The following is a 21,912-nucleotide window of genomic DNA, read 5'->3' as shown; positions in this document are numbered from 1 at the left end:
AAGTCAAATTTCATGGAAAGAAGAACAATATAATAAAGAAAAAAAATAAAGAATTAACTGGTTTTCATCAAATCTGTTTGCCTAATCAGTGATTTCCAAGTCTTTTTCCTTCAATTCTTTTGGCATGCCAATAGTTAAATCCAACTTCACCTCACCCACCCAATAATTGAAGCTTGAAGATGAATCTCTATTCCACATCTCTTATTTCTCCCTCTTCTTGTATCCCCAAGAATCCCTTGAAAACTCTTGGCTCCCATCTCTCTCATTTTGTCCTTTCTATCATTAAGAATGGGAAAGTGGTAACAGTGATGAGGTAGTATACATGTTTTGTTCATAATTCTTTTCTCCTTTTTACTTTTCAGGAGAGAGTATAGTTTGCCTTGTCTATTTTCTTTCTTATTTCTACCTTTTACAAGTAATGAAAGGATAGGGAGATCCAGATGGACAGCATTTTGTCCCTTCCCTACATGAAGTCCCCCTCACTCAGACATGTGGAGTGATGATATATCCAATTAGACTATACATTAGATAGGGAGATCTAGATGACAACATTCTGTCCCAATTATGATAGCTGTGAAATCTACTCTGTTCAACTCTTTCCTTGTTAACATTTGTCATTGAAAGAACAAATTTGACACTAAGGCTAAGTTTGGAAGGAGTACAAATACGTACCATATTATTAAGGTGTTTTACATTCTGCTACTTCTTATATCATTACTGTCCCACATGATAAGGTTCCCAATTGACTCAATATTCCATTTAATTTATATTAAGATAAGATTGTAACTAAGATGTCACAATTTCACATTCTGTTGCTTCTTAGATCTTCAGAAATGCAACTTCTTGATGTATTAACACTGCTTAGTTCAAAAGGACCCAAATTATTTTTTACTCTTAGAAGACTTTCATGCATAACACATTCTCTTCGCAAATGATAGGATCTTCTGCATGGCAAATATTCAACCAACTACAAGTGTTTTGAGAATGGACATGAAATTTGTATTAGAGAATGTATCAATTTGAAACTTAACATGTTAATTTGTGATTCGAATGTATTCATTTTTTTGGTAGAAAAATATTTTGAATGGAAGTAGATCTTTTAAATTGCAATTGTATTGATTTTTGTACTTCATTCTAATTTAGATGAATGTAGACAAAACAGGTTATTTGAATTAAAGCAGGATTAATTTAAAAAGAAATTATGAATTTGTAGAGAAGATGGGCCGAATGGCCCATAGGCTGTTTGTCTTATTGTATCTTTTTATGTTCTTTGCTTTAATGGGACTCAATTTGGGTCTTTATTTCTCTTATGTTATGTTTTTTAATTATCTGCCCCACCAGGGGTCTCTTTGTAAATTACTAAAGTTTAAGTTAATGAAATAGGATTAGGGGTGTAAGAGGAGATTAAGTTCGAAATCTCTCTATGAACCCTTATTGCCGCCACCTTCTTCTTCCTCTTCTCTCTTCTTGAAACCTGATTTCTACTACTCTCAATCGATTTTCTACAATTTTTTGAACAGTCCTTTCATTTCAGAAGACTGTTTTTCTTCTTGGTATCAGAGAGCACTCTTCTTCTTCTTCTTCTTCTTCTCTTTTTCACCTCTTTTTTCCCATACACAATGTGTATGGAGAACTGAATTGGATGAATAGTTAAAAAAACCATTTTAGAAAGTGATGCAAAAGTCAACCAAGAAAGCGAAGTGTAAAATGACCCAGAGATTCAAAAGATAAATGAATGAGTAAGATAACAAACCAAATTGCAATCAATAACTATGCTAACGGAAGCATTAAAACATGTAGAAATTATCTAACGCTGATATTCCTAATTAGAATATGAATGATAATGCAAACCGTGGGTTGTAGTTATGTAGTCCGAAGGAAAGGAAGCTTGCCGGAATTCTCTATTTCCATCATGTCTAAAGCTTTTTGATCGACTTCAGCATCGCTTCAGCTTTTGGTCTTGATTGTTAATCGAATCAAGGTGCTTTTTAAGACTCAAAAGTTTTTCTCTAAATCATCTCTACACTCATAGGGGGTTTCTTCAATCATCTAATAATCATCATGGAATTCTCTAAGCTTTCCCTGCTCTTATTTGGAAGACTCTTGTGTAGGCCCATGTGTGTCTCCCTCTCTAAGATCTCGTTGTCCTCTACGTTTGGAGAATACATCTATTTAATAGGTTTAGGGGTTTAAGTAGTTAAAATAAGAGGTATAAGGTAGTTAACAAAAGGTGGTCTGTACTCTGACCCGAAGTTTAAAGGATTGGCTAGGCAGCTGAACCAGAAAAGGAGAAAAAAAGGAGGAAGAGAAAGTGGTCGAACCCTGGAAGGGCTTCCTGCATACTCTTTGGTGAGGGATTAACACTGCCGTAGTTCATCGGGGTTGGAATTCCAACAATGATGGAGAAAGACGGTAGGTGGTTGTATAAGGGATGGAAGGAAGGAAGAAGAGAGAGCACTGCCAGTTCGGAGGTGAATGATGAGCTCCCAAAAGTCCTTTGAACAGGAGGGGCAGGTGAAAGACTTAAACGGGTCTAAACCAAAAAAGAGGGTGTTTATGTTGGACAATTTTGTATGCCTTTAGATCCAATCAGTTTTGATGTACTTTTGATATTTAAGGTAAATAAATAAAGTACATGTTTGATTCATGTCGTGTGGTATGCTTCTGTGTAAGACCCTTAAACTGGACACTTAGTGAGACTCGTGTTAGTTTAGAACGTTCACGGCTATTGGATAAGTTTGGGGGGATTTATCCTGCCAAGGCTGACACTGGTGTGCTGCCAAGTGTTGGGGTGGCTTGTCTCAGTCGTCAGGGTGAGACCCAAGGCACATGCAGTGTAGGATTACTTGAATCCTTGAACCGGACCAGATTTCCAGTAGTGCCTTGGACCTTAGAGATTGATGGGCAAAACTGGAAAGTTACACCTGATCCCTAGACTTGATTATGATACTGCACTAGATGTCGGATTGGGCTGTCTTTAATATGCAAATCAGCGAGATCCTTGGCGGGGGTCAAAACCTGGGTATGTTGGGACAGTCTGAGAATTCATCTGAGTGGGTGATCATAGTGATGGGGTCAGCCCCTTTGTCGGAAAAAGGTAATGATCGGAAATGCACTCTCTCTGATGGAAACCAAACTACCGGCAGTTGATTTCAATCGTTGGAATTTTGTTTTGCAAAATTTATATATTTGATATATATTTATGTATGGTTTCAAAATGTTTGCAAATGGTTTTAATTCTCGGGATCCATGTGAGTAGAGAGTGCAGCACTGTTCCTTGTAGCTGAGAGAGAGGTCCTCTCTTGTCGGACAGTGCTTGATCATTATGGGCTGAGAAGTTAAGTGTAAGGCCATTTAAGATAATACCTGATGGGCTAATTTTGCATCTGCCCACAGTCCCTGGGTTTTTATAAGATGGCTTGGCCCAGGGACCACTTAGTGTAAGTGTTGGGCCCATAGGGTCCATGTGATGGGCTCAGGGGGTTCACTGGGCCTTTTAGTGAATTCGGCTAAGCCTTGTAACAAAGGCTGGGCCGAACCCATGTGGCTGATGTGGAGATCAATGCTTGGGTCCCACGCCATACAAAGAAGCCCAACTGGGCAGCAGTTTGGAAACTTATTGAGCACTAATTACTTATTGGGCTTAAAAGCCCATTTTGAACTGGGCTGATATGATCACCCACTTAAGGGGGCGAATCTGCAGATAGGATTAAGATTAACCTCCTGATGAGATCAGGAATGGGCTGATCTAATCTGCAGATAGGATTAAGATTATCCCCTATCCAAATACAGATTTGGATTGGGATAAGGAGATTTCTTAATCACTAAGAAAGGAGAAAAACCCTAATCAAGAATTACAAGAATTTGACCTAGGGTTTTTGCAAGAACACTCTCTGCAATCTGAGATAGGGTCTCATCTTCCCCAAGTTGAAAACTGCATTCACGCCACTTTCAGCCTTAGGGATCTCCTCCAGCTGCCGCCACCTTGTTGCATAGTTCGAACTCCACTGAAGGGACAATCAAGAAATATGTTCTTGATATCAGTCTTTGCTGAAAGGCTGATTTGGTTTGGTGCTCTAAGCCTTCAACGAGCTCTTGTGAAGAGTTTGGTACGTGAGACGCATACTATTGGTTTTGCCCCACCATCGTTGTGTCATCTTCAGCGGGAGTAGATCTTGGATCTTTCTTTGGGCATGAACACCGACGTTGGGAGATTTTGATTCTCCGTATCAGGTATTCCCTTGATCTTTGGCTCTGATTTGATTTGGTTTGGTTCGAGTAGATCCTTGAATATTTGATTCTAAAATAAGGGAATGCGATTCCCAGTTGGAAGAAATGTAGGAAATTTTTGAAATTTGCCCACCCATTCCGCAACCTTTTTGGTGTTCATATGATGGATCCTACCATTCTTTCAGTTTAAACAAACCCATGTTGCTTTAAAGAGAGCACCGGCACCATAACAAATATTATGGCGAAGTAGGTAAGAAATAGGAGAAATTGCTAGAATAATTTGTACCAATGGAAAAAAAGATGAGTATTCAACAAGGAAAGATGAGGACATTTTTCTTCTTGTCTTTACTTAATTAATTAATTCATTTTTCTTTCGTTCATTTCTACATTGAATCATTCCCCAATTCCTTTGTTCACATTTATTCATTCCTTATCATTCTTGGATTTTTGCATGCATTCATTAAGATGAATGTATGAATGGAACCATATGAATGAATGCATGTATGAATGAATGGATGTTTGCTGCATGAATGCTAAGGCAAGATTGTAGTAATGAATGCATACATAAATGCGAGAATGAATTCATCTTTAATTTGTCTTTGTCATGATAGGTTACATTTGTTTGGATAATCTTGGTTTGTTTTATGTTGATTTTAGCTACTTTTTGCATGGATGGTCTTCTTTAGTTATTGTCTCGATAGTTTAGGCTGGATTTGTTAAATAATGTGGATTATTTCTTACCAGGCTACTATTATATGTCTGAGTGAGTGGATTTATCTTATCTGTGTGATGGGTTCTTCTAAGGTAGAATAGTGACTTTAGAGTTGTAATACGCTTCATTATTATCAGTCGAGTTGACTATGTTCGGTTTCTTTTTGAGTTGTTTTAGGTTTTTCAAACGGTGGGATTCTTTGGATTGATCCTTGTTTCTTGGCTTCGCTTTGATTTAAGTAGGACTGGTTTGATTTTCTAAATGAGTTGAGTTGATTTCCTAATTTCTCTAAATATGATGGGTTTCTTTAATTTAGAATATCGTGATTAGAGAGTTGTATTAAGCTTGGTTCTTGTAGGTTAAATTGTTTATCTCAAATACTTCCTTTGAATTATTTTAGACCGCTTACTAGGTATTGTATGGATTGATCCAAGTTCATTGGTTTGTTTGACTAGGTCTGGGTTTCCTATTTAAGCGGGTTGATTGTTTTCCTATTTTATCTTGGTAAGTTTGAATCGTTGAAGTTACTAAAAGGAGTTTAGTGTTCTTATAAGGATTGTTAGTGGGTATAGATTTGGTTGATCATAGGATGGTTGGCGAGTTCTTGGTTAGTTTTCGAAAATGTTTAACCAGGTTTGGTTAGAATCAGCTTTGTGGGATTTGATTGAATGGTTTGATTAACCTTAGCTATATTCGATGTTTACCAGCTGGGTTTATCTATGTTGAGTGAGTTTCATTTGTATTTGGATCGGTTGGTTTGAAAGTGAGTCCTCAAAAATTGTCTGCATCTACTTTCAGCTTTGTTGTCTTTAATTTGTCTTTGTCTTGATATGTTATATTTGTTAGGATAATCTTGGGTTGTTTTAAGTTGATTTCAACTACGTTTTGATTAGATGGTCTTTTTTAGTTAATGTCTCGATAGTTTAGGCTGGACTATTTAAATAATATGGATAACTACATACCAGGCTTCTGTTATAAGTCCGAGTGAGTGGATTTATCTAGATATGATGGGTTCGTCTAAGGTAGAATACTGACATTAGAGTAGTAATACGCTTGATTCTTATCGGTTGAGTGACTATGTCAGGTTTTTGCTTTGAGTTGTTTAGTTTGTTTAAATGGTGGGATTCTTGGGATTGATCGTAGTTTTTTGGATTTCCTTTGATTTTAGTAAGACCGGTTTCATTTTCTAAAGTAGTTGTTTTGATTTCCCATTTTCTCTAAATATGATGGGTTTGTTTAATTTAGAATATCGTGATTAGAGTTGTGATAAGCTCAGTTCCCATAGATTAAATTGATTTTGTCAAGCTTTTCCTTTGAATTCTTATAGACCGTTTAATAGGAATTGTTTGGATTGATCATTTTTTATTGGTTTGTTTGAGTAGGTTTGGGTTTCCTTTTTAAATGAGTTGAGTTGTATTCCTACCCTATCTAGGTATGTTGGATTCGGTTATGTTAGTAATGGGAGTTTAGTGTTCTAATAAAGATTATTAGTGGGTATAGATTTGGTTGATGATTGGTTGGTTGGCGAGGGCTTGGTTAGTTTTCGATAACGCTTAATTGGTTTTCAGGTTTGGCCAGACTCAATTTTGTGGGATTTCATTGAATGGTTTAATTAACCTTAGCAATAATCGATGTTTACCAGATGGGTTTGTCTATGTTGAGTTTGTTTCATTTGTATTTGTATCGGTGGGTTTGGAAGTGAGTCCTAAAAATTGCCTGCATCTACTTTCAGCTATGTCGTCTTTAATTTGGCTTCGTCATGATAGATTACATTTGTTTGGATAATCTAGGTTTGTTTTATGTTGATTTCAGCTACTTTTTGCATAGGTGGTCTTCTTTAGTTATTGTCTCGATAGTTGAGGTTGGCTTTGTTAAATAATGTGCATTATTTCTTACCAGGCTTCTGTTATATGTCTGAATGAGTGGATTTATCTTATCTATATGATGGGTTCGTCTAAGGTAGAATAGTGTCTTTAGAGTTGTAATACGCTTCATTATTATCGGTTGAGTTGACTATGTCAGGTTTCTACTTTTAGTTGTTTTAGGTTTTTTAAACGGTGGGATTGTTTGTATTGATCCTTGTTTCTTTGCTTCGCTTTGATTTGAGTAGGGCTGGTTTGATTTTCTAAATGAGTTGAGTTGATTTCCTAATTTATCTAAATATGATGGGTTTCTTTAATTTAGAATATCGTGATTAGAGAGTTCTATTAAGCCTGGTTCTTGTAGGTTAAATTGTTTTTGTGAAATACTTCCTTTGAATTCTTTTAGACCGCTTACTAGGTATTGTATGGATTGATCCAAGTTCATTGGTTTGTTTGACTAGGTCTGGGTTTCCTATTTAAACGGGTTGATTGTTTTCCTATTTTATCTTGGTAAGTTTGATTCTTTGAATTTAGTAAAAGGAGTTTAATGTTCTTATAAGGATTGTTAGTGGGTATAGATTTGGTTGATCATAGGATGGTTGGCGAGGTCTTGGTTAGTTTTCGAAAATGTTTAATAGGTTTTACCAGGTTTGGCTAGAATCAGCTTTTTGGGATTCCATTGAATGGTTTGATTAACCTTAGCTATATTCGATGTTTACCAGCTGGGTTTATCTATGTTGAGTGGGTTTCATTTGTATTTGGATCGGTTAGTTTGAAAGTGAGTCCTAAAAACTTGCCTGCATCTACTTTCAGCTTTTTAGTCTTTAATTTGTCTATCTTGATAGGTAATATTTGTTTGGATAATCTTGGGTTGTTTTAAGTTGATTTTAGCTACGTTTTGCGTAGATGGTCTTCTTTAGTTAATGTATCGATAGTTTACGCTGGATTAGTTAAATAATGTGGATAGCTTCATACCAGACTTCTGTTATAAGTCCGAGTGAGTGGAATTATCTAGATATGATGGGTTCGTTTAAAGTAGAATAGTGACATTAAAGTAGTAATACGCTTGATTCTTATCGGTTGAGTGACTATGTCAGGTTTTTGCTTTGAGTTGTTTAGTTTGTTTAAACGGTGCAATTGTTTGGATTGATCATTGTTTTTTGGATTTCCTTTGATTTGAGTAGGACCGGTTTCATTTTCTAATGTAGTTGTTTAGATTTCCCATTTTCTCTAAATATGATGGATTTGTTTAATTGAGAATATCGTGATTAGAGTTGTGTTAAGCCTAGTTCCCATAGGTTAAATTGATTTTGTCAAGCTTTTCCTTTGAATTCTTATAGACCGTTTAGTAGGAATTGTTTGGATTGATCCTGTTTTATTGGTTTGTTTGAGTAAGTCTCAATTTCCTTTTTAAATGAGTTGAGTTGATTTCCTACTCTATCTAGGTATGTTGGATTCGGTTAAGTTAGTAATGGGAGTTTAGTGTTTGTTAGTGGGTATAAATTTGGTTGATGATTGGTTGGTTGGCGAGGACTTGGTTAGTTTTCAATAATGCATAATTGGTTCTTCAGGTTTGACCAGACTCAATTTTGTGGGATTTCATTGAATGGTTTGATTAACCTTAGCAATAATCGATGTTTACCAGATGGGTTTGTCTATGTTGAGTCGGTTTCATTTGTATCTGTATCGGTGGGTTTGTAAGTGAGTCCTAAAAATTGTCTGCATCTACTTTCATCTTTGTTGTCTTTAATTTGGCTTTGTCATGATAGGTTACATTTGTTTGGATAATCTTGGTTTGTTTTATGTTGATTTCAGCTACTTTTTGCATAGATGGTCTTCTTTAGTTATTGTCTTGATAGTTTAGGTTGGATTTGTTAAATAATGTGGATTACTTCTTACCAGGCTTCTGTTATAAGTCTGAGTGAGTGGATTTATCTTATCTGTATGATGGGTTCGTTTAAGGTAGAATAGTGTCTTTAGAGTTGCAATACGCTTCATTATTATCGGTTGAGTTGACTATGACAGGCTTCTACTTTGAGTTGTTTTAGGTTTTTTAAAAGGTGTGATTCTTTGGATTGATCTTTGTTTCTTGGCTTCGCTTTGATTTGTGTAGGACTGGTTTGATTTTCTAAATGAGTTGAGTTGATTTCCTAATTTATCTAAATATGATGGGTTTCTTTAATTTTGAATATCATGATTATAGAGTTGTATTAAACCTGGTTCTTGTAGGTTAAATTGTTTATGTGAAATACTTCCTTTGAATTCTTATAGACCGCTTACTAGGTATTGTTTGGATTGATCCAAGTTCATTGGTTTGTTTTAGTAGGTCTGGGTTTCCTATTTAAACGGGTTGATTGTTTTTCTATTTTATCTTGGTAAGTTTGATTCGTTGAGAGGTTTGCTGAGAGGTTTCGTTGAAAGTGAGTACTATAAAATTGTTAGCATTTAGTTACAATTTTGTTGAGTTTGATTTATCTCTGTCTTGATTGGTAGGTCGGTTTTGATAATCTTGGGTTGTTTGGAATGATTTTAGCTATGTTCTTGCTTCGATGGTTTTGATTTGGCAATGTCTTGGTATCTTTGATTGGATTGGTTACTGAATGACATATTGGGCTAGCATTGTGTGGTTGTATAGTTTCTACTTTTGCATTGGCCATGTTTGGATTCGTTTGGGCCCTGTTGTAATGGATTCGATTTGGATTCGTTTCTAAGTTGCAATTGATAATTTGATAATATCCTTTGGCTTTTAATATAACCTTCAGTTTGAGTGATTATAAGTTGTTTGAATAATTATGGATTTGAATAATGAAACCTTTTTATATGCTTGTTAGAAAATTGGGAGAGTTCGTTTGATATAAGGACATTTATGCGGCCAGTGGGGATTAGTTTGAATCTATTTGTATGGTTTTTTGTAGAACTTATAATTTTGAGTGAGTGGATTTAGTTTATCAAGATATGGTTCGTTTAATAGGTCTGTTTTAATCTTATAAAGGAATTGAGTTAATTTTCTACTTTATCTAAATATGCTGGCCTTGTTTAAGTTAGTGAGTTTAGAGTAGAAATAAGATTGGTTTTTGTTGGTTAAAGTGAGTTTAAAGTGTTGGTTAAAGTGATGAAGTTTAGAGTAGAAATAAGATATTTGGCATATCTAAATATGCTGCTCAGTATAGACCCCGAACTCATAACTCACAATCTGAACACTGATCCTGTAGTTAGGCCTGTTAGACAGAAGAAACGCAACCTAGCCCCGGAATGGTGGAAAGCGGTCAATGAGGAAGTCGAGAAGCTCCTCGCAGCGAACTTCATAAGAGAAGTCCAATACCCGAGCTGGGTAGCCAACCCTGTCCTAGTAAAGAAAGCCAACGGCAAGTGGCGCATGTGCGTCGACTACACCAACCTGAACCGGGCTTGCTCGAAAGACTGCTTCCCGCTCCCCAGAATCGACCGTTTGGTGGACGCAACCTCAGGGCATGAGTTGCTAAGCTTCTTGGACGCCTATTCGGGCTATAACCAGATCAAGATGGACCCGGAGGACGAAGAAAAGACTGCCTTCATCACGGAATTCGGCCTATACTATTACAAGGTTATGCCCTTCGGGTTGAAAACGCAAGGGCAACCTTTCAAAAGCTTGTAAATAAATTGTTTGCGTCGTTAATCGACAGAAAAGTAGAATTCTATGTAGACGACATGGTCGTCAAAACCCAATTCTCACATGAATTAATACAAGACTTGCATTCTGTTTTTGAAATTTTGCGTAAGTTTAACATGAGATTGAATCCAAACAAGTGTGTGTTCGGTGTGACTTCGGATAAATTCCTAGGATACATCGTTAACCGGCGCGGCATTGAAGCCAACTTGGATAAGGTTAAGGCCATCTTAGACATGAGACCACCCCGTAAGTTGAAGGAGGTTCAGAGGTTGAATGGTCGCATAGCCGCCCTGAGCCGCTTCATGTCCAAATCGGCGGACCGCTGTCTGCCGTTCTTTAAGGCAATCAGGAGCAAAGGGTTCGAGTGGACCCGAGATTGTCAACTCGCGTTTGACGAGCTTAAGAAATACCTCGCTAGTGTGCCGATCTTAACCTAGCCCGAGGAGGGCGACGTTTTAGAACTGTACCTCTCGGCGAGCGACAAAGTGGTCAGTTCGGTACTAATAAAGGAAGTAGATCGGGTCCAACGACCCATCTATTATGTTAGTAAAGTATTGCAGGGAGCAGAGACGAGATACCCGAAGATAGAAAAGCTAGCGTACGCACTGGTAATTGCAGCTCGGAAGCTCCACTCGTACTTTCAGGCTCACACTGTTATCATTCTCACTGACAAACCCCTGAGGCAAGTCTTACTGAAGCCCGAGGTCTCTGGTCGGTTAACGAAGTGGGCCGTTGAGCTCAGTAAGTACGATCTCCAGTACAAGCCGCGAACTGCCAATAAGGCCCAAGCCTTTGGCAGATTTCATCGTTGAGTGCACATTCAGCTCTGAAGCCCCCAGGCCGGTTAAGCATGAGACTCCCAATTCAGGTGATCCCAAAGCTCCCAGGCCGGTCGAGTCCGAGCCCCGTGAGGTAGTAACCAATGTGACATCTCTCCTAGTTCGGCCAAACCCGAGCTGGGATGAAGAGCCCTGGATCCTTCACGTAGATGGCTCTTCAAACCAGCAGGGCAGCGGAGCCGGAATAGTTCTGCACGGCCCAAGTGGCACGAAACTGGAGTACGCGCTACGCTTCGAGTTCGCGGCATCTAAGAATGAAGTGGAGTACGAGGTGTTGATAGCTGGACTACTCCCTAAGCCTAAGGGCCAGAATACCGAGCTAACATGACCTCGGCACATAAGACCCAGCCGTCTCTTCGGCACGGGCGAAAGTAAGGGTAAGAAGAGTGGACTACGAATCGCTCCTAGAGCCTAAGGGCCATAAGAAGACCCCAGTTGCCACCTCGGCCTGGGTAAAACCCAGGAGCGGACTACGGGTCCCTCCCTAAGCCTAAGGGCCGCAAGAAGACCCCAGTCACCACTTTGGCCTAGGTGAAATCCAAGAACAGACTACGGGTCCCTTCTTAAGCCTAAGGGTCACAAGAAAGCCCCAGCTGCCACTTCGGCATGGCAAACTAACAAAAACCTGGTTATCTCTAACCCTTAAGGGAAAGACAGCTCGGGTATGAACCCTACGGTGCCTATACCCTTGCTGTTCTCGCTCAGCTCGGTAACCCGATAGTCCAGGTTAACCTGCGCGACTCGAAGTAACACAACTTCACTTAGTTACCCTTAGCGCCAGCTCAGTGGCTTGACAGCTCGGGTAACCTATACATTAAATTGACCAGCTTGAAGTCCACTCACACTTAGAAGTATTTTCGCACTCAGAGATACTCGAAAGAAACTGTATTTCATTAAAAAGAGAGTTCAGGTAAAGAGTTTTTACCCGAGCTCAAAGGCTCAGGATAGTACATTCACAGTTCAGAAAGGGAAAAGATTAAGTTGCAAATATAAAGGGCAAACTACTTTGGGGGCTCGCCGCCTCTATTAGGGACCCCCTCGGAGACAGTGTCTGGACTGGCATCCTCTGCTCCATCTTCGGGACCTTCATCCTCGGAATCGATTTTGTCTTTTGACTGACGCACGATGTCATCAGTAATCCGCGAAGTAGTAATGGCACTCGTGTCCAGCTCGGGGTAGAGGTGCCTGATCAGCCACCGACTGAGCTTGAAGCCCTTACGATAGGCCTCCGTCATCACATCGTTGAATCTCGAAGAGTTGACGTAGTCAATGACGGCCTGGGTCTTGGCCTCCTCAAGAGCACCTTCGAAGATTACAATCTTCTCCCTTATATCCTCCTAGAGGTACCCCACTTCGTGCTCCAGTTTCCTCTTCGCTTCCTTGAGGCCTTGTACCTCGAGCCTCAGAGCATCCCGCTCAGCCTTGAGGCTGCTCACCTCGAGCCCTAAGGCCTCTTGACTGACCTTGAGACCGTTCACTTCGGCCCTCAACTTATCTTTATCTCGAGCCAGCACTCCCTTCTCTGACAGTAACACCTCGATGAAACTCTTTTGAGCCGAGGCATCGCTCTCCAAGCGGTGAACCTGACAACGAGCTGCCCTCAACTCAGTATGGATTGCACGAGATGATTCCTCAGCCTTCAGAGCTCGCCTCAGATGTCGCTCTGATTGGAGGGTCAAGGCGCAAATGGCGGAGTTCACCTACAAAAAGGAGAACCGGGTAAGAGGGAGACCACAAAAAAAAAGGGCGGTAGAGAGAAGGGGGACTCACCACCATAGTATGAGTGGCAGCTCGGGCGCCGAGCTGACTAGGAGTGAGTTCGGCCCACTCGCAGACCTCCCCCGAGTATGAAGCCAGCTCACTCTTCTTCAGGCTGCATTGGGGGTTTAGGACGATTTGGCTCCCCTGACCCTCTGAGTTGGAAGCCGTCATCTCCACATTGTGAGTGGAACTCTCGGAGGTCTCGGCGGCAGCGCCGGCAAGGTGAGCCTCGGCAGCAATGGCGTTGGCCTCGGCAACGCTTTCTCTGGCAAGTCGGGTGGGCTCGGCAACGGGCTCGGCGGGCTTAACAGCAGGTTCCGCCATCACCTCGGGCCCTGAAGGCACAGCCCCCTCTACCAAGTCGATGACGGGCACGGCTGCCACCTCGGGCCCTGAAGCAGAAGTCTGCGAAAGTCGAGGTTCGACTGAAGCTTGCGGGGACCCAACGCACGCCTTCTTCGCCACGCGCTTCTTCCTCTTCATCTGGTGGAAGAGCTTCTGGTTGTCTATCTTTTCTGCCTCCATGGGACCTGCGGTGAAATATGACATCAGTAACCCGAAGCTAATATATGAGCGGAAAAGCCGAAGTGGAAAAAACCTACCCGGACTCAAGCTCGCTCGGACGAGCTTCTCCTCAAAAGTGGTCATTATAATGCAACCCGAGCTTAGCCAGTGACTGGAGCTCCTTCTTGGTCTTCCCATCCAGGATGACACCAGGGTCTTGAACGGCTATCCTCCAATCGGTGGGGAAGGGCCATCCCGTGCTGCTCCGGACTACGAAGTAGTCCCGCTTCCAAGCTGGGACTTTGCTCGGGAGCTTGTGCATGAGTTTAAAACCCGGGCGGGGGGGACAGGTAGTAAGACCGCCTATGCCCGGGGAGAGCGCCTGAAGCGCTCTTCTTTATAGCCAAGATTGTACTAAGAACATCTAAATCTATGGAAAGGGAACGGTCAAAACAAAGAGAAATGGATGCCACCACATTCCTATGGAGTTCGGGTGGAGTTGGTCCAGGGTAATGTTAAAGTGTACCAACACCTCAACAATTAAAGGGTGAAGTGGAAGTCTGAGCCCGGCTATCAGTTGCTCCCTGAAGATCACGATCTCGTTGGGACCGTGCTCCCATGGGAAGTTGCTAGTGGGAAGACTATATGAGTACTCGGAAGGGAGGCGAAACCTCTGTATGAGGTTCTGAAGCCTCTCCGAGGTCATTATGGAGGGCCCGAACTGATCTGGTTCCCGACCTCGGTGGGAGGTAGACGCCAGATGACCCGAAGCCACCCGTACTTCGGATGGCTGGGTAGCAGAGGGGACATCCCGAGCCGAGGTACCTACCTCGGGCTCGTCGATGAAACTGTCTACACTAGATGACATACCGGACTAACAGAAAGAAGCGAACTAGAAGGGAAAAGGGAGCTCGGGAGGACTCACCAAGGAAACGCAACCAGACTGGAAGAACAGAACAAACTGGAGGACCCGAGCTAAGAAACCCCTGGCGCGAGCTCAAACGCTAACGATGAAAGCTTTGTGGTGAAGAAAATGGCCAAGGGACCCCCTATTTATAGCCGCAACCGCGGGCTCTTCGAGGCGAAAATGATTTAGCGCATTCTTGACGTCCGTGAAGTCCAAGTCGCGTGAAGTTCGCGCGTAACCCGGACGCGACTCGAATCCCTTTTTGGTCAAGCCAGGCGTTAGACTGGTACAACTGGAAGGAACGCGCGACAACGCAGCACAAAACACCGACGCCAAATCCACCCAGCGCGTCATGACCTCCCTGCGCTGGGTCACCGCCGCCAACGCAGGGAGTGGGGGGCAATTGATGGAGGGAGATTTGGCCCGACCTCGTAGCTCAGGTACACGTAGGCGTGACCTAGCTCAAACAGTGACTCAGCATGACAGCACAACGGACGTGAGCACAACTCGGTGGGGAGGTCCAACTGAGTTCAACACGGCAACTCGGCAGGTAAACTACTTGCCGAAAGCCGCCTCGCCCGCACCTCCTCCCCGGGGTTAAGGCACTTCGGGGGGTCCCGAGTTCGGGGCACCCTGTCCCCTTTTGAGACCCGAGCTCCTCCCAATGGACCTCGGGCCACTTCCAAGCAAGAACGCACCGATTCTTCTTCGGACGCCCCGAGGCACAAAGACCTCGGGTCGGCTAGCTCGGCATAACTGGCTGCAGACAGCCCGTCACTCAAGGGACGGCCCAGCTTAGGGCGATTCGCAGGAGAATAGCTCGGTATACCGTAGGAGGGCTTCCTGCCCGACCATCGTACCCGACAAACCTGCGAATTGCAAGCATGTCCCCTCGCCGCGCCTGCCACCTTTAGAAAGGCGTCCCACACCTGACAAACACGTATCCTGCACGACGGCCCCGCGCGTGCCACCTCAGCCCTGCCTATAACGGCTGTGGCAGACTGACAGTGGCGGTTATACCTGCCCTGTCAGAAGTCAGAGGGCCCAGAGCAACGGAATTCAGCTATAAGGAACTTATCCTCAAGGAACAATGTATCTGGAATAGCTAGCACAACCTGCACTCTTAGTGTTCACTCTCTTTTAGCTTCTTGCACATAGTACTAACTTAAGCATCGGAGCGTTCCCGCCGGGAAACCCCCCAGGAGTTCTTCCTCCTTCTCGTTTCAGGTACATCTCAGGAGCCACGCGAGCGCCAGCTAGGAGTGACCGGATTGTGCTACATCAATATCTATATAAGATAAATCCACTTTCTCAGACAAATAGCAGATGCCTAGTAAGAAGTTATCCATATAATTTAACAAATCCAGCCAAAACTATCGAAACATTAATGAAAGAAGACAATCTATGCAAAATGTTGCTGAAATCAATTTGAAACAACCCGATATTTTCCAAACAAATGTAACTTCGCAGACACGAGAAATCAATTTGGCTACCATCTATGCAAAATGTTGCTGAGTGAGTGGATTTATCTTATATCTAGATATGATGGGTTTTTATAAGGTAAAATAGTGGTTGTAGACTTGTAATATGCATGATACTTATCGGTTTAGTTGACTATGTCAGGTAGAAGCTTTGAATTGTTTTAGGTTGTTTAAACGGTGCGATTGTTTGGATTGATCTGTGTTTCTTGGCTTTGTTTTGATTTGATTAGGACCGGTTTCATTTTTTAAAGGGGTTGAGTGGATTTCCTAATTTGTCTAAATATCATGGGTTTCTCTAACTTTGAAAATTGTTATTAGAGTTGTATTAAGCTTGGTTCCTGTAGGTTAAATTGTTTATGTCAAATATTACCTTTGAATTGTTTCAGACTGGTTACAAACTATTGTGAGCCCAAATGGCCTACTGGCATCTCGCTCTGCCCAAAAGGGTCTATTGGTGTTGCATTCAACCTGATAGACCCATTAACACTGCTGCTCTTGCCTCATGCGTTATAAAAACCAAAAGGGGCCACAATTAGCAAAACTTTAAGGAGAAATCAAATTACACAAAAATAAAACCAAATTCTCTTTCATTAAAAAATCCCAATGTTTTTTTACATGATATAATGTTACATATACATCTCAATCAGCATACCACTTGCTCCTCATATGGGCGATCTTTGCCAAACGTTGCCTTTGCATTTCAATCTCTAAAAGCTCCTTTAGCTCCATTTCATACTACGATACTACCTTCCTTTGGTGAGCACACTCGTCAAGTAGGGCGTCTAACTTTTCTGTGGCCTTCGCTAGATTCGATTCGACAACCTTGAGGCGCTGACGAATCTCTTTTAAAGCTTCAATAGTTAAGGGATGGGACTCCTTGTAACCAACCTTCCAAAATACGTGGGCCAGATGAACCACCCTCTCCTTGATATGGTCCATCTTGAAGCCCAGAGCAGAAAATGACTCACAAGTCCTCAGCTAGTGGGCAAACCCAGACCATGAAAGCTCATCTATGGATTGGTTCATGATGCAATTCATCACTGTCGCTATCATATTCAATGATGTCCCTATAACAACCGGAGGGATGTCACCAGATGGTAGCCAATCTTTCTGAATGATTAGAGTTGCGATCTTCGCTACAAAGCTTGAAAAAAGTACTTCTCGTGTCTGCGAAGACATTGAATAGAGACTAGATCTATGACGTAGTAGCCAAGAGGCACGACATCATGCTTTTTATAGTATTCTTGAAGCTCCCAGTGCACCAATGCAAGCTCTTCGTCATGTGATAGAGCCTCGGGCGGTGATGATATCTCAACATCCATAAGATCACTTTTAGACTGACTCTCCAAGTTTACAGGTTAAACCGTCGAAAACTTAGAATGTTAGGGAAGCACTACTAATACATCTCCACAAACTGCAATCTCCACATGGCTACTGGTTACAGGTTCCTCTTCATGATGAGATTCCGGCACCGTAGCTTTACACACCTGCTCAGGCAAAACAACAATAGGTTTCTACTCTTGCTATTCCTTAGTGGGCTGCTCTGAAACAATGTCTAGCTCCTGGGTCAATGATTCACATCCATCGGACTCCCAAAGTGATGCCTTGGCATTGTAACTGTTGGTTGATCCCCTTGGACACCCTCATTATGACCCATCGGACTCCCATAGGAGTTTCTTTTTCTCGCGCAGGAGCAACCGATGCAGAGTCACCAACATTCCCCTTCTCATCGGCCTTGGCATCTCCCAAGCCGATGGGACGCTCCTCAGTTGCTTCCTGCCCCTCAAGAGGGAGTTGAAGAGACTTCAACTCTTGCACCAAACACCTAATAACAGGCGAAACTACCACATCAGAAATGTTGACATTGAGAACTCCCCGCGGTAGAACAAACAAGATGCAATTAGTGTAAGGAAATAAAGAACAATGGAACATCAAATAAATATCTAAACGACACATATCTTTCTCACCCACAATGCCCTCAGGCGGGACTTGTGAAATTTAAACCTCGGGGTGAGTCTCACTGACCTCCACCCGCTTCAGTACAATGGACTGTAAAAATAGTGCAAGTTAGCACACATAGTAAAAGAAATAGTAACCTAAACACATTGCAAAAATTGTATAAACTTACCAAACTAACCCTCTTAGACTCCCTCCTACGAGGACGGGGAGCAAGCTTCTTTACCCACCCACTGGCGACAGGAACAAAAACAACTTTTCCAGAAGGAACTTGCATTGCAGACTGCACTGATTCTGCATCTAGAGGATCTTGTACAACCTCCTCAATGTGGTCCCATGGAGAACCCCTAAATTGGTGCTCCTCAGCCCAAGATGATGCAACGTCGGACCTGGTTTCACGAACCTCCCCTGGTATTGACAGCCAGAAAAAGCGAGGCACCCTTGTCGTCCTAAACTTCTTAGATGCAAGGGGTCGGCTGCCTTCACCCTCCTCGATGGCAAGACTCTTACCTTTCTGAACAACGCCCATAAACTCGCACTCCTCTGCTATCACCGATGAAGAACCTAGCTGGGAAGGGACCTCTTCTCGCCTCTGCTCCGCTGCATGACCCGGTCGGAGGAAGAGCCATGACGTGACGAGGATGGGGATTTGCAGCCATAAACTTCTGCATCCCACCGAACAATGAGCACATATATGTTAAGTGCAAGGACTCGCACTGCTTGACCCTCTCGAAACCTGCGATAGGGAATCGGGAGACATTTGGAAACGCCAGCACATTCCGACGTCTCCAAAACACATCCTCACCAAAATATCTCAGAAACTGCGAGCCCATACCATCATATCCGAACTATTGGAGAAGCTGGTCAGGATGGTAAGCTGCCACCTGCGCCTCGCCAACTCGATCAAGATACACAACGACACCAGGCCATACATAGCACAAGACGAGCCACAAGGGCAAGAGAGCTATCAGCTTCCACAGTGCATTGTTGGTCGTCGTCCTCAAGGACATTGACACCAATGTAGAATGGCATTGAATTGCGGACTCCTCGTACAAGCCCCCCCTCTAGAGTAGGGATGGCAATAGTCATTGGGGACAAACGACGAGGGGTAACACTTAGTTGTAGACGCTTGCAGGAGAACATGAACAAAAAGGGGGAAAAAACATAGTTTCAGCGCTGCTTGTAGCTAGGATCCAATCTGATGGTAAATGTCATCCATCTAGTAAAATAGATAACCCAAAAACATGGAGTCCAGCGATAGTTGATGATCGCCAGCAGCAATAATAATAAGGGGAATCAACACTGTGCGTAAGCCATAATCCGGGGTACTTGGGAACAAAAAACGAAATGCCACATAGAGAACAAAAGCTGCAAGGTGACACAGGTTAACTCCCCTTCAGACCATAATGCCACCTTGGTTATTGGCATCTTCCCACGGGCAGTCGACTCGTCCACCTAAGATTTGAAATCTTGGACTTCCTTCATCAAGTCCGCACAAAGATTAGATGGGTTAGTAGGGACGAACTCCGTAAACTGCAAATGATGGGAAGACACCGCCCTACCAACTGGAAGTGACAAAAGTGCAGCAATGTCTATAGGTACATAGTGGTCACTCAAACCAATAGAGCATGAAGGGTGTCGAATTAATACCACATAAATTCCTGTGATGAGTCCATAACTCATCACACATTTGCGATGAGTTATGAACTCATCGCATGATTGCGATAAAATCATACCTAAAATGGGTCGTGATGATCTTTGGCCCGCATAAACCTGCAAACACAGACTTGTGATGAGCTTTGCACACATGCAGATCTATGACGAGCTTCAAAGTTATTATAGAACCACGATAAGTGCATAACTACTGCGAACTAGGAATAAATGCTAGAAACACGTGTGTGATGGGACGCTCTGTGAGCCTAATAAGGGCGCGCCAGGTAAATAATGATGTCATTCACACCACGTCGGTTAAAAGGGTCACGAAATGAAGTAGCACACGCAAATTATGAAAGGAAAGGAAAGTCCATCCTTGAGATATCTTGTGAAACACGTAGTGAAACCCTAGTAGTGTTCCTTGACAAATTGGCAACAAATCTAACATTCCCTTTCCCAGAGGGAATCAAATGCTTTTGGCTCCTTCCTTTCGGGACCTCGAGATCTCTCCCGATAAATAGGGGTCCATTTCATAACAAAATCATTATCTTATCATTCTTATTTACCATAGCCTTTTGCCTACCTCCTGCACCTAGTCTTCCTTTGTCCTTCAAGGAGACCCTCGTACGTAACCTCACCACCACACTTACATTAGAATCTTTGGTTAGTTCCTTAATCACAGAGGATGGTTGCTTGTAGGATTAACCTCTCTCTCATCCCTGAAGAGCATGACAACACTAAGGAGAATGTTAACCCAAAAGTTAAGGACCAGTATGGTGTGCAGTCAACTGAATAGGTTGATGTCGAAATACTCTCAAACAAGGTCTACGAGTTTGAGACCCATTTTGATCACTTAGAGCATATGCAATAGGAGATGAGGGCCACTCTGCAACTTCTCCTCCAGCAAACGGCCAGAACTGAACAGTCCCCTTTCACCCTAGCCGCTCCTCCTGCATCTGTCCCCACCAGCCTCCATTCCACCAATTTAAACCCCATTGTGTTGAGCAACCCACCAGAGTCAACCATGTACCCGTACAGACCAGTCAACCCACCATCGGACAACCCCTCAGATTGACCCAATAACAGAGTCACCACTTAATCGCGACAAATTAAAGGAGTATGTCCAAGGACTGATGGCGGAGAGTCAAAGCCGAGCCCAGTCCTCACTTGTCCTACAAAAGCCCTACTCTAACAGGATCCTCTATAAACCTTATATCTTGTTGGTTATGTCCCTCCCCAACAGTGGTCACAGTACGACAGGCAGAAAGGAAGCCCACCAAAGCATGTGAACAAATTTGATGATGTCCTTGGGTTCTTTGCTTTCGACGAATACTTGAAAGTCAGAGAGTTCTCTAAGTCCTTGACAGGGCCGACATACACCTGGTTCGTTAACCTCACCGTGGATAGCATTGACTTGTGGGTGGAGTTGGCCAAAAGGTTTTTGTCAAAATGGTTCACCTTGGAGTGGAGGCTAACAATGGCCGACCTACACAACATGGAGCAACATACGGGACATACGGGAGAAGATCTTCTAGCTTACGTGATGCGATTTCAAAAATTGACCCACTCTGTTTTCGACGAACATGTTACCGATAAGAGTTTTGTCAAACAATGCGTGCAATGCATGCAACCTGCCTACAAGATAGGCATAGAGAACATGGAGATTAAAACCTTCAGCTAGTTATGGAAGTGCGAAGAAAGGACGACGCACACTGTTAAGAGAACTGCACCCCAATCTACACCAACCTTGGGGCAGTATGGAAAGTTTAGGTGAGGTGGCTAGGCTACGTAGGAGTGGTCTCCTTAAAAGACAAAGGAATACCGAAGGCAGGAGGTTGGTTTGAGGCTAGGGCAAATGGGAATGATAAGAGAGGGTAGGATCGAATGAGTGTTGTTAAATTATGAGCCCTTAAATCATTTCTTACTAGTTACTACTACAATCCATGTTCTTCTAGCCTTTTCAAATTATGGGCCCTTAAATTGTGAGTCCTTAAAACATTTCTTGGGCATCTATTTTTTTTTTCTATTTTTCTTCCATTTTGTAGCTTTCCTTTTGGAATAACAAGTCTTTACACCTGATTTATTTTAGTCTTGTAGTAAGGAAAAATCTATTTGACTTGAGTTTGACCCACTTTTAAATGCTATTTAGTGTTCATTCATGTGAAATTGTAACCTTTTTTATATTTAATGAAAGCCTTATTTTATTCTTCTTATTATTAAAAAATGTTATTAAATGTTCATTTATCAAAAAAATGTTGTTAAATGTTCATTCTTTTTAAAATGTCTTTAGTATTGTCATATTATTAGCTGTTACAGATTTTAAAACTATATCTCTTGTTTCATTCTTCTCCAATGACC

At 42.3% G+C, this 21,912-nt stretch overlaps 1 long non-coding RNA gene across 3 annotated transcripts in view; it reads left to right on the top strand.

Moving 5' to 3' along the window:
* Nucleotides 1-21,912, top strand: part of LOC104589709 (uncharacterized) — a 39,538-nt gene that overhangs the window by 4,398 nt on the left and 13,228 nt on the right. The window lies entirely within an intron of this gene.

Source organism: Nelumbo nucifera, chromosome 3, assembly GCF_055504915.1.
Source record: "Nelumbo nucifera cultivar China Antique chromosome 3, China Antique-T2T, whole genome shotgun sequence".
NCBI classification, from domain to species: Eukaryota; Viridiplantae; Streptophyta; class Magnoliopsida; order Proteales; family Nelumbonaceae; genus Nelumbo; species Nelumbo nucifera.
The sequence above is the reverse complement of the archived record's forward strand: the minus strand, read 5'-3'. Positions and strand labels throughout refer to the sequence as shown.